Source organism: Vulpes vulpes, chromosome 7 (assembly GCF_048418805.1).
Source record: "Vulpes vulpes isolate BD-2025 chromosome 7, VulVul3, whole genome shotgun sequence".
Classification (NCBI taxonomy): domain Eukaryota; kingdom Metazoa; phylum Chordata; class Mammalia; order Carnivora; family Canidae; genus Vulpes; species Vulpes vulpes.
Genome location: NC_132786.1, coordinates 14,498,398 through 14,510,393, shown reverse-complemented (window position 1 = coordinate 14,510,393; position 11,996 = coordinate 14,498,398). Strand labels below are relative to the sequence as shown.

At 42.2% G+C, this 11,996-nt stretch overlaps 2 long non-coding RNA genes across 2 annotated transcripts; one reads left to right on the top strand and one right to left on the bottom strand.

Annotated features, from left to right (window-relative positions):
* The first annotated feature begins 283 nt into the window (after positions 1-283).
* On the top strand, positions 284-10,605 carry LOC140599627 (uncharacterized). Its single transcript, XR_012002487.1, has 4 exons — positions 284-905; positions 5,603-5,756; positions 9,551-10,050; positions 10,542-10,605. It is a non-coding gene; the product is annotated as an uncharacterized lncRNA (long non-coding RNA).
* LOC140599628 (uncharacterized) lies at positions 1,606-2,878 on the bottom strand. The gene is made up of 2 exons (XR_012002488.1): positions 2,342-2,878; positions 1,606-2,102 (listed from the first exon to the last, which is right to left on the bottom strand). It is a non-coding gene; the product is annotated as an uncharacterized lncRNA (long non-coding RNA).
* Positions 10,606-11,996: the final 1,391 nt, after the last annotated feature.

Sequence of the window (11,996 nt, the reverse complement as noted above, 5' to 3'; positions counted from 1 at the left end):
GGAATGATAATTTGCTGTGGGCTTTTCGTAGACGGCTTTGAAGATGCTGAGGAATGTTCCCTCTATTTCTATACTCTGAAGCGTTTGGATCAGGAATGGATGCCGTATTTTGTCAAAAGCTTTCTCTGGATCTATTGAGAGGATCATCTGGTTCTTGTTTTTTCTCTTGCAGATCTGATCAGTCACATGGAGTGTTTGCCGAGTGTTGAACCAGCCTTGCGTCCCAGGGATAAATGCCACCTGGTCACGGTGAGTAACTTCTCAATGTACCGTTGGGTCCTATTGGCTCATATCTTGTTGAGAATGTTTGCATCCGTGTTCATCGGGGACATTGGTCTGTAATTCTCCTTTTTGGTGGGGTCTCTGTTTGCTTTTGGACTTAAGGTGATGCTGGCCTCATAGAACGAGTTTGGAAGTATTCCATTTCATTCTATCTTTCAGAACAGCTTTAGTAGAATAGGTACAGTTTCTTCTTTCAACGTTTGATAGCATTCCCCAGGGAAGCCATCTGGCCAAGGACTTTTTTGTGTCTTGGGAGGTTTCTGATGATGACTACTTCAGTTTCCTCCCGGGTTATCAGCCTGTTCCGGTTTTCTATTTCTTTCTGTTCCAGTTTTGGTAATTTGTGGTTTTCCAGAAATGTATCTGTTTCTTCTAGATTGCATAATTTATTGGCGTATAGCTGCTCATAATAAGTTTTTAAAATCGTTTGTATTTCCTTGGTGTTGGTGGTGATCTCTCTTTTCTCATTCATGATTTTATTAATTTGAGTCCTTTATGCTTTTTTTCTAGAGTCACCAGTAGCTTTATAATAGTGCTTCTGTATTGGGTTTCTGACATTGAATTGTAATCCAGAGTTTGTAACTCTGTGGGAGAGAGGGCTGTTTCTGATTCTTTCTTTTGAGGTGAGTTGTTCCTTCTAGTCATTTTGCTCAGTGTGGAGTGCACAAAAACAAATTATACTGGAAAAAGGAGCAGAAGAGAAAAAAAAAGAAAAAAGAATAAAAAAAAGGGGTGGGGAAATAACAGAAACAAACAGAAAAGAAAAAACAAGGGGGGAGTATCCTCTGATTCTATATAGTGTAAATCTCTCAACTTCCCCTAGAACTTTCCAGTGCTGCTTGGTCAATACTTGGCTTCCCCTGTCCTTCCAGCTGGTCTTCTGGGGTAGGAGCCTGCTGTGCTGATTCTCAGGTGTGTGCTGCTGGGGGAGCTGCCCCGCCCCCTGCCAGGTGCCAGGCTCAGTGGGTGCTGTTTATCCAGTGAGGCCCCTGCTCAGTCCCAGGCACAGGGGACACGAGGAGGAACAGCCACACTGGTGGCGGCCAGCTATCCAGCCCTGGAGTCAGCTCCCGCAGTAACTACCACAGCTCCCAGGCCGCAGGGGCCTGGATGCTCTGGGGATGGGGGGCGCCGATCCGACCAGCTCAGGGCCGCCCAGTGGTAGGAGCGTCCTTGCTTTCCTGTGCCCTCCCAACCTCTGCCTGTCCTGGGGGGAGCACCAGATCTTGGGCTGTGTCCCCTAGTGCCCTGGGCTCTGGGGCCTGTGACACTGTGAATGGACCTAAAGTACCACGATGTATAATTTAAAAGCATCAGAGTAAATTTTCTGCCGTTAACTTATCTTTTATTACAAATAAAATTCATAAGCCAGTATAGAGGTTAAAGAAAAACAAAATATGGAAACAGTGCAATGACGGGGAGGGAAGCCTCTGTTGGGCTGCAGCTATCATGAGCCCTGCGGTAGGAGCTGAGGTGGCTCCTGAGGTGGTTCAGGGGGTTGCTCAGGGGTCAAAGCCAGTTGCTCCAGAGGCAGGTGGCGGCCCTGGCACTTTGGGGACCCTGACTGCAGGCGCCAGGGCCTACTCCTCCACCGGGTGGCTGAGGGTGCAGGTGGCTCCTCATCGGGGTGGGGAATCATAGGTGCCAAAACCATGTACATTGACTTGGACTCAGCAGCTGGCATCTCAGCTTGGGCCAGCCCTCACCTCCAGCAGCCAGGACTGGCTTGGTCACCTCAGGCCCTGAAGGTGCCGCAGGCCCCACAGTCGGAGCTGGGGTGGGCTCCTGAGGTGGGTTAGGGTGTTGCTCCGGGGCCGAAGCTGTAGACCCAAGAAGACAAATTATCATCACCAGGACGGACTTTCCACATCCCTCCCAAATCAAGGACACTCTTCCCGCCGCTCAGCGTGTGTGAGTGCAGAAGCCCTGGGAGGTCTCCCCAGACTGCAGCCCGTGGGGATGGGGTGTGAGCCTACCCAGTGCTCCTGGCCCAGCAGCATGGAGGCTTGATCTGTGTGGCCCACCCTGTCCCCAACTCGGCCACCCCAGTCCTCCTCACCTCCACCCTCAAACTCCGCTTGATGCAGGTTTATGAAACGCCAAAGGTAACGCTCCGCACGACAGTCGAGCACTGAGCCTGGCACTTACTGCCCTGTGAATTTCAGCAGCTTTGTCAGGGCAGGAAATTCTGGGGGATCGTGGAAGTCCTCCTCATAGTAGTCCAGCCAGATGGTCAGGAAGGAGGACATGGCGCTGGGGAGGGACAGGTGGGCAGAGGCGTCAGAAGACAGGGCTCCTCACACAGAGGTGTCCCGGGGAAGCCCTGCAGGAACCAGGGCCCTCGGCCTCCCGTGCGGGCCTGTCGGAGGCCAGTGCTGCTCCTTGTCCACCTGCCACCTGGCGGTCTTACCTGCCACTGGCTTGCTCACTGAGGAGGGGCTGGCACGAAGCCTCTGTGCATGGGAGCCCATGACCAGCAGTGTGACCATCACTGTCTTTCCCGGGGAACCTTCCCTCCTGTGGGTCTGCCCAGCCTCACTCACGAGGGGCCCCCAGGGGGTGTCCTTCCAGTGACTCTAATCTCCCACGGGCGGGGGCCGTCTGGTCCGTGAGCCCTCACTGGCTCTCCTGAGCACCTGCCGTGCACCCGGGTCCAGGTGCCACCCGATTGGTGAGTGCGATGCTCCCCACACCCTCTGCTCTGGGTCCCAGGTGTGGGGCAGACAGAGGGTTGGGGGAATGGGCATGGAGGAGGTCCCTTTGGCGTCCCAGTGCTCTCCCACAAAGCCCGCACCCCACCCACGGCTCTCCTTTGCTGTTTTCCTGAAGGGGCCTCAGACCTTTACCCTGTCACAGGAATTGCAGATGTGTGGGGTGAGGGTCCAGCAGAACCCTCCGACCCACAGCCCCCTCGCGGCCCGACTGGAGAGGGAAGGCTCCCCTGCATGAGCCAGAGCTCACTCACATTTCCCACTGGTCCCGGATTCCTTCCTTCTTGCAGGAAGCTACGATGCATCGATATCTAGAGGAGGGCGGGGGGCATCACATGAATCATCCTGGGGACCCGACCTCTCCTCATAGCTGCTGTCACCCTCTGACCTCCGACTAGTCCGGAGCCCTGGGGGGCCGTCCGCTCTGTGCGTGGGGCCACGGGCAGCTCCTGGAGAAGTACCTGCACCTGCTGGCACTTTCTGAATGATTGAGGAATGAAAGGGCTCCAGCCATGCCCTGGCCGATATCCAAGTGGGCCTGGGTGCCCAGGTGTCCCCGGGGACCCCTACTCCAAATGCCCCAGGATACAGACCCCAGATGGACTCCCTTTCAATGGCAAAACAGGCCAGCTCAAGACCCTGGTGACGGTGGGGAGGCGGCACACGCTTCGTCATGGGGAGAGAACGATGACTGCTGAGCACAAGCACAGCCCCTCTAGCCGACCTGCCACAGGCCAGGCCCCGGGGGCTGCCCTACAGGACCCAACTAGGCCCTGTGTGACTCTACTCCAGTCGGAGGAGCAGCCCGAGGGGCCGGGAAGTTCAACCACATTCCCCAAGACTCCCAACCAGTAGTTAGCCCATCCCCCTGGGCTGTGGAGGGTCAGGGAGCTCACTTTGCAAACAGCAGGTCCAGCACCTCTTCAGGGGTTCCATACTCCTCGACCACATTTAGAAATTCAAATAGGGACAGATTGTCCAAGCGCAGCAAGGCAGGCACCAGTTCTTCTACCTCCTGCTCCAGCAGCTCCCTCCGGCTGGGGGTGGTCGGGCAGATCCGATTCCTTCTCAGGGCTGAGGCCCTTTCAGCCTGAGGTGGGACAGAGGGGACGTGCAGCCTGCACTGTAGCCTCCAGACACCTGGGAGTTGGAGCGCAGGCCAAAGCCCGAGCTCTCAGTGGCTGCAGGGGGCGGGTGGAGGGCAGGAGTGCCCACAGCAGGAACACGGAGCTTGACGCCTGTGGCTCAGTCACTTAGCATCTGACTCTGGGTTGTGGCTCAGGTCATGGTCTCAGCATCCTGAGATCCCGCCCCTGGCAGGCTCTGCCCTTGGGGCAGAGTGTGCTTGAGGAGCCTGTGTCTCTGTCTTCTGCTCCCTGCTCTCTGCCTGTCTCTTAAACAAACTATCCAATAAAGAAATAATCTTAGAGGATAAATTTTCAAAAAAATTTGGATCAATACAAGGACCTAGTGGGAAAGGTTAGTGTCCCAGGTCCCTTGTCAGCTGAGTTTTGGCAGCACCTCCCTGCATTAACGTCTTCACCCCTTGTCAAACCCCACATCTTAAAACTTCTCTGTCATATTTTTAAAAATATTTTATTTATTTATTCATGAGAGGTACACACAGAGAGAGGCAAAGACACAGGGAGAGGGAGAAGCAGGCTCCACAGAGGGAGCCGGACGTGGGACTCGATCCTGGGACTCAGGGATCACGACCTGAGCCAAAGGCAGTGGCTCAACCGCTCAGCCACCCAGGCATCCCATCTGCCATATTTTTTAAAATAAAATTATTAGAGAAGGGATGAGCTTGGATATAGGGCAGACAAAGCTGTACAAAATAAAAGAGAACTTTTGAAAATACACCAAGGTAAGTTCTCACATCCAACTAAATGTTTTGATATTTTACATGTCTCCTCCCACTACATCTTTATAAAAGCAAGCAACATTGATAATCCTTCATCTCAATTGTAAATTGACTCCCTGTCAAAGCATTTTCAAAAAATACAAGAACTTTCATAGTGGTGACATAGAATATCAAATGTCAAGTTGAATTTGAACACTATGTGCCTCGTAAGTGGAACTTCACAACAATATTCTAGGCTTGATTATTTATTAAGGGAACTTAGGATCCCATATAAGGCTAATGTTCTGGTCATTGCCCTACAAGTCATCACTACGCTAATGTCCCTTTTTGCTCCAAAGTACATTTCAATGTGTGTGTGTGTGTGTGTGTGTGTGTGTGCATGCATATGTGTGTATGTATGTAATACATAATTTTAAAAATCCAGTCAACCCTTAATTTACTCTTCATGATGATGTTAAATTAAAATGAAAGGAATGTGGTCTGTTCTTGACTCTTTCAATGCGTTGCTATTTCATAGTTCCTAACACATTAATTGTACTCAAATGAGCTTCCCACATTACTTAAGAGGGCAAATATTTGGATCCAGATCACCTTAAAAATTTGCAAAATTTATAAAGGATATATAAAGCTTGTTAAAATAATTTGTAAATTATTATATTTCATAAAAATACAAATTCCAAAATAATAAAATAGGCTTGAAACTAGAAAATGGTAAAGAAACTTTTTTCTGCCTTGATACTTAGAGAACATCAAGCCTGATATTGCTAGGACTAATAAACAGCTGGATCACCCAGCTGACTATTCCCTTTGAAAGGTTATCCTGACTTTGGAATGGCATCAGTCAGACTCTAAAGGAGAAGAAGTGGTTCTGAGGACATTCAGATATGAGCACCAAGAAGGTAATGAGTCTGGAAATCCTCTGATACACAGAAAAGTAAGAAGAACTGGGGAAAATTTTAAATGAAAAAATTGTGTGTATCCAACCTGAAACTATTTAAAAAGCTATCATCTAAAGAAAGTTTATAAAGAGCGTCATTCAGTTTATGAAACAAAAATAGAAATGATGGCAGGGATATTATGAGAAAGCACATTCTAATCAATCTAAGGAATAACATTCTAACAGCGATATTTTATTTTTGGAGTTAGTAGTTTATTATCCTCCAAATCAGATGAAGTTAGTGGAGATGGCTTTCAGTGAATTTGGTGAGATGCTGGACTCAGAGAAGTATTGAGGTTCCTTCCATTTCTAGGGTTTCTTTTTTAAGTACTGATACCACAAAAAGTGTTAATGAGCTTCCATAGTTCTCTCTAACTTTCAAATAAAGAACATATCAGGCTACATGATACCTACTTACCATTAATATCTTATATGTGTATCTTATTTTTTTTATTAAGGTTACAGACCAGAATATGTCATCTATCTCTATGTATGGAGATATAAAGATACAATCACATACTATATCCATCTATAGACCAGAATATGTCATCTATCTCTATCTATAGATAGATATGGTATGCAGCTATATCTATATCTACATCACTATATCTATATCTCCATACATAGATATAGATGACATATTCTTTTTTTTTTTTTTTTTTAGATGGCATATTCTGGTCTATATCCTTACTGCCAGAAAAGCAGGATTAATTTTTTCTGATAAATTTTTTTACTTTAGCAGATAAAAAGAATGACCTTAAAAAACATTAAATATCTCAAAAAAAACCATTAAATATCTCAAAAAACATAATAGAGAAAAATAAAAATGGCTCATTATTCCACTTCCCAGAGATAACCACTATTAATATGTTGGTTCATATTTTTTTCCCTCTTTCTGTTGATACAGACTAGTCAAAATATATTAGTGTCTTTTCACACACATGGAATAATACTATTAATACTAAAACTTTATGTTTTTCAAAGTATTTCTTGCCTCTACTTCCACATAGATTGATCTTCTTCTTTTGGGTGACTCTGTTGTATTCTATTCAATGAACCTAAGTTTATTTAACCGATATCCCAGTTGAATAAGGGGCTTGTTTTGAGACCTTAACTATTATAAATGGTGCTACATGATATTTATAACAATATTATCTTCATTACAAAGACTAATAAACATCTCTCAAGTACTTATGAGGTGCCAAACACTTTCTTACACACTTTATAGACATCATTTCATTTAATTTTTAAAGGACAGTGAAATCTAGACATGCTATATAACTTGCCTAAGCTCACATATCTAGAAAGTAATGCCATTAGAAACGACAAATACCCACCATTTGCTTCGACGTGGATGGACCTGGAGGGTATTATGCTGAGTGAAATAAGGCAGTCAGTGAAGGACAAACATTATATGGTCTCATTATTTGGGGAATATAAAAAAATAGTGAAAGGGAATAAAGGGGAAAGGAGAGAAAATGAGTGGGAAATATCAGAGAGGGAGACAGAACATGAGAGACACCTAACTCTGGAAAGGAACAAGGGAAAGTGGAAGGGGAGGTGGGCGGGGGGGATGGGGTGATGGGCACTGAGGGGGGCACTTGATGGGAGGAGCACTGGGTGTCATACTATATGTTGGCATATCAAACTCCAATAAAATATATATATATATTTAAAAAAAGAAAGTAATGAAGTGGTAATTGCAACTCAGGTCTGTCTGATTCTAGAGCTCAACACTCACTCAGCAAATACTTCTGTGCATACATTTTTGTATGACTTGTGTTAGTACACACATGGTACATTTATAAACATAGTATCGCTGAGTCAAAGGTTATGCAATATTTGAACTTCAACATGTATTTTAAAATTAATTTCCAAAAAGTTTTACCAATTAGCACTCATTAGTGCAGAAAATCAGAGCACTACTTTCTCCATACTCTTGCCAGCATTGTGTAGTATTTATCTTCCCCCCCATATGATAGGCAAAATAATTAGTGTTATTAGTGTTGTTTCAATTTTCATTTCTTTAATAATTTACTGTTTTAGTAATAAAATGTATATATTTAAATATCATTCTTGTCATCAGCTGTTGCATTATACCTCATATACCTATAATCTCTGTTTTGGAGAAGTGGCATAGAATTCTCAAGAAATTTTTTTGTGTGTGCATTTGTTTATGTGTGTGTGTGTGTGTGCAGTACATTATTCATTCTCTGTATCACCACATATATCCAAATTCATTGTTTTTCTTTTTTTTTCTGTTCTTTGGAATTTGTTTCTGGGTTAAGCACAGTCAGTTGCCATGCTGCCAGCAAGTTCCCATTATTCACTTCAACAATCGGTTAAGGTTTCTTTTTTTTAAAAAAGAATTTTATTTATTTATTCATGAGATACATACACACACACAGAGAGAGAGAGAGAGAGAGAGAGGCAGAGAAAAAGGCAGAGGGAGAAGCAGGCTCCCTCAGGGAGCCTGACCTGGAACTTGATCCCGGGACTCGATCCCAGGACCCCAGGATCACTCCCTGGTCCAAAGGCAGCCGCCCAACCACTGAGCCACCCAGGGATCCCTCAGTTAAGGTTTCAGGACTTGGGCAAGGTAACTGACTAGAGAGTAGGAACACACCATTTAAAGTTGCCTTTTTTCTCATAAAAATGATGGCAGTTATGGAAAGAGAGAAGAAAAACTTTTTGAAAACTAACATGATATGAATTAATACATGTATACACACATGCATATGTACATGTTCTTTTAAAAGAGCGAAGAGTTCAAGGGAAAATAGCATTAAAAGAAGAGCTGTTCAAAAATTTTCTTAAATTTTAACAGTCCTTCAGAAAATAAAAAGTGATTAAAGAATTTGAGGTCAAGAATTCTTAGAAATTAAGAAATCAACTCACCATTTACATTTCTTTTTTAAAAATAGATTTTCTTGAACAAATCTTTATTCACTTGCTGTGTGCCCTTTTTTTAATAATAAATTTATTTTTTATCGGTGTTCAATTTACCAACATACAGACCATTTATATTTCTTTTAGAGTCCCTCTATAGGAGCACCTGAGTGGCTCATGGATGACCATCTTCTTTTGACTCGGGTCATGGTCCTGTGATCCCAGGGCCTGGGATCGAGTTCTGGATGGGCCTCCCCATAGGGAGCCTGCTTCTCCCTCTGCCTGTGTCTCTGCCTCTCTCTCTGTGTCTCATGAATAAATAAATGGGAGTCTTTAAAAAAATAAAAAAATAAATTCCCTCTATACACTCCAGCAAGTGTATAACACATTGCAGAAAAATGCAAAAGCGTCCACCAAATGCTACCAAGCCTAGGAAGCAGTCAGGGTTAACATTAATTCCAAGTGGAAAAACGTGGCACTCAGCTACATCTAATGGCATGAAGATCAACTAAGGCACACAAAAGTACTTGTTTTTTGTAATATATTCAAAGGTACAGCCATTTGCTTTGCTTAGCATTCTCAAGACGATAGTTTTGTCAATGGTGATACGAGTAAGTATGATTATGTTATGGAGTTATCATCAATAAAAACAAAAGTGTCATAAATGCTGTCCTTAAACTTGGAACCAATTAGCAGCACCTATAATCATTCTCCTTAATTATTCTCATTTTCTTAGAGGAGAAGAGAGGAGAACTTAATGTGTATCAGGTTAAGTGTTTCCTCCCTAAAGTTAAATACTTTTTTCTATAATAATCTCTAATGAATGCATGTTTGATATTTTATACTTCTTTTCTTTTGCATGAGCAGACCTACTGACGTTTTCCACCTTGTTCAAGCAAAAATGAAAAAGAATGCTAAGTAATTACAATGTGGAACAAGCCTTTTTCTTTTTCTGAGTGTTACTTGGAAGAATGCATCTTACTACAAAGCCAGTATTTTTTCTTCAATTAATATAAATAGGAAATGGGACAGATTAAGGAATTGGGTATGTGGTTTATCTCTGGTCTGTAATTTGTTTAAAAAGCAACTCCTATTTCTTTTCTAACCTGTTCATTTCTCTCCTCTATGTAGCTTAAAAAAGAAAAAAAGACCACCTACATCCACACAATATCATGTCCCCAAAAGCCAAACTTTAAAAAGAAAAAAAAGGAAGCATCAGTATTTATGTAACTTTTCTGCTCTAACAGGCAAATGTAACACAAAAGGCAACAAAATCTACATTATGATTTTATGATTATTAATTTGAATATGAATGGAAATGCCCGATTCCAAAGCTGGTTTAAACTGCAAAATTAATATACTGTGCTGTGAGTCTTTTTTTTCCCTAATTATATGGTGAAATCATTAAAAAATAATGATTAAGTTCACTCAAAATGACATTGTAAAGCTTGTAGAAATATAAAAGCAGAATCTTTACATATATGTGCATGTGTATATATATATATATATAAATTTCACTTTTTTAGCATAGTTCATACTGCAAAGATTTTAAAGAGATTGACTTTTATCTTAGAATTCCTATTGATGAGGATAACTACCTAAACATAAACAAACAAACTGACCAACCTGTCAATGGAATACTACATATTAATTTCATTATTGGTTATGCACATTGTATTATGAACGTGTTTTTACAATTGCAGAAATGTCTCCTTTACAATGAACATTGTTTATTTGAAAAAAGAGAGATTAGACGATCTATAGCTAGAAATAAAACTGAGAAAAAATTTGTTTATTTTATTTTATATATATCTGACTTATTTATTTATTTATTTATTTATTTATTTATTTATTTCAGAGAGAGAGAGAGAGAGAGCGAGAGAGCATGAGCGATGGGAGTTGGTGAACAGAGGGAGAGGGAGAGAGAATCCCATGTGGAATCCTTTCTGAGCACAGAGCCTGTTCCACAGCTCAATCCCAGGACCCAGAGATCATGAGCAGAAATCAAGACCTGGAAGCTTAAAAGACTGAGCCACCCAGGTGATCCTTAAGTTGATTTTATTTATTTATTAATAGAGAATTGCTTAGAGCCAGAGTATCTCTCTTTGCATTAGCTGTTTACAAAATCAAGCTGAGTTCAGTGTGTAAGTCAATCTTGCAAATCATCCATAGTCTTACCAATAGTTCATGATAACCTAAAGAGTAAGAATATGTGTCTCAGGAAAAACAGACTCATGGGAGAATAGAAAAGGTAGAACAATGCGGTAAAGTTCCTTTTCATAGGAAGTATCACAGGAAACTAAACAGAATCACATGATAGTAGCAACTTGCTCTAGTCCCTTGCCCATTAACTGACATAATTGGTTCACTCACTGAGGAGCAGTCAGGGATGCTCAGCTTGAGGTGTTGAAGAAGGTACATTATCTCTTTTGTAATGAAGCATCTGGGGCCATTATGTAAAGCCATTCTGCTCATGTAAAAAGGTGTTCCTAAGACTTTAGAGCCAGCTATATATGGAGGTCCAAGGCAGAATTAAAAGTTTAGTTTTCATGATAATCATTTCGTGAACTTCCATTCATATTGGTCATCTTTTAACCATACAGACTAGCAAAAAGGAAGGGAGGAAGATGAAACCAAATTTGGTCAAGTTTAACTGTGCAAGGTTCAGTGTGAACCGTTCCTCATAGAGTAGAACTAAGGAATTCCCTGATCAACAAAAACTTGTTTCCTTAGAGTTTTTCCATTTCCTCCCATTTTTTCTCAACTAATGTAAATTATTGCCATCTTCTTTTAGTCTTATCAGATGACTTTGACTTACCATCAAGGCCTTTTGTAGCCTTTTTTCCTACTTGCAAATTATCTACTTCATGCAGATTTCATTTCTCAAGTTTGGGACAGTAGTTCATGAAATAATTTCAAATTCTATTCCCATGTGCATTACATGTTAAGCTGTAGATGTTCACATGTAATGGAATGTTTAATTTTCATAAGTGTTGGACATGCGGGAATTGTATCTTCATGTCCATGCTGATTCAGTTCAAGAAGCATCTATTGACTTCTCTATGCCAGACTCTATTTGGGATACTTGGCCTATATCAGTGAACAAGAGAGAAAAAAATTCTTACTCTAGTGCTTCTTACATCTTATAATATACATTCTCTAGTTCTGCTCCGCCCATGAAAAGTTTCCATTTCCTTCGATGTTATTCATTCTTATAAGTACTACTAGAAAGTTTCCAATGAAAACTTGTGCTAATGTCCAATAAAAAAAGCAAACAGGTAGTACTTAAATTGTGTTCATGTAAAAAAAAAAT